Source organism: Mus pahari, chromosome 14 (genome assembly GCF_900095145.1).
Source record: "Mus pahari chromosome 14, PAHARI_EIJ_v1.1, whole genome shotgun sequence".
Lineage (NCBI taxonomy): Eukaryota > Metazoa > Chordata > Mammalia > Rodentia > Muridae > Mus > Mus pahari.
The window spans coordinates 40,576,837-40,578,205 of record NC_034603.1 but is presented as its reverse complement, the minus strand read 5'-3'; the positions used below and the strand labels follow the sequence as shown (position 1 = coordinate 40,578,205).

General features: G+C 49.2%; 1 protein-coding gene across 1 annotated transcript in view; it reads left to right on the top strand.

Moving 5' to 3' along the window:
• Positions 1-1,369, top strand: part of LOC110332453 (neuferricin) — a 17,490-nt gene that overhangs the window by 14,573 nt on the left and 1,548 nt on the right. The window lies entirely within an intron of this gene.

Sequence of the window (1,369 nt, the reverse complement as noted above, 5' to 3'; positions counted from 1 at the left end):
AGTGCTGGGATTAAAGGCGTGCGCCAGCATGCCCGGCTAGAGCTGCCTTCTTGCACCAAGTATCTATCAAACACTGAGTGGACAGAGCACACAGTGAAAGCCACCGGTTTCTGTAGGTGTAGCCACTGTTCCTATTGCCCATTCCTTATGCTCTAATTTGGAGGAATAAAGTTAAGGTTCAGGAAGCAAAACTTTGAAAGACATGGCTCTTGTGGTACCACCTAACAGAGGACAGTCTGGGGCCTGGGTGGCCTTTCTTAGGACATAACCCTGGATACAGGTGTCCTCAAAGAGCACTGAAGATGTAGGAGGTGCCCTGTGTGATGTAGATGTAATTGTACCCTGTGGTGTACGATTAGATGGTCCCTCTACCCCTCGAGAGCCTCCCTTTCCCCAAGATTCTTCTGTCTCATGAAATCCCTTGCATTCGGGACTGAGTTGCTCAGGTCCTGTCTTCCCACAGAGTCCTTACAAACTATTCCTGAGCCTCAACCATCGTGAGAGGAAGGAGCTCATGGGCAGGAACAGGTGTAGAAAGCTCACTGGTGGGATAGACAGCTGGACCAAGATGGAGGCATTTTGGTGCCTGAGCAGCCCTGCTCATGGATAAGATACAAGTGAGATGGTTTCTAACAGGGCGAGTTCCTCTCCCAGCCAGTGATCCTGGTACAAGCACTAGAACCTATATATATATATGAGGGACAGTTTCATGAATTTCACTTTCCTTCTGCAGGACCTCTGAGTCTACCAAGGATCAAATGCAGTACACTGAAATGAGTTAGGTTCTTCTGCCCAATAGGAGGTTGCCAGTGTATGCTGGGCCAGCGTGGAATCCTCTTTCCCTGAAGCCTGGCAATCTCAGGAGTTGGATCCATACAGTGCCAGCACAGGTTGCTGCCACACAGATGTCAAGGCTCACCCCATCAAATGCTCCAAGCCTTAAGATAAAGATGCTGCTCAGCATAGATGTAAAGGAGAGAGAACAGGGGTGCCCATTGGCTAGTTGGGGGAGACCTCTCAGTCCCAGCAGCAGCTCAGGAAAGTGATGCTGCTGCTGCCGCTGCTTGAGAAAGAACAGGGGTGGGGCAAGGGCCCAGTGAAAGGGACATGGACTCCGCTTCCTTCCAGAGAAGGTATTGTTAGCATTGTGCGTGGAAAGCCGGAAGTAGGGAGGCTAGGGCCCAGGTTGAGATAGGACATGGAATAAAGGGCTTTTCCTCTTTTAACTCCCTGCTCAGTGTTTCCTCCTCCCATCCCAGGGCTTCTAAGTTCATACTTTTTTTTTTTTTTTTTGTGTAAGTAATTTTTTATTTTTTTTTCCATGCTCTTCTACTTGTGTGTGTGCACATGCATGCGTGCATGCGTGTGT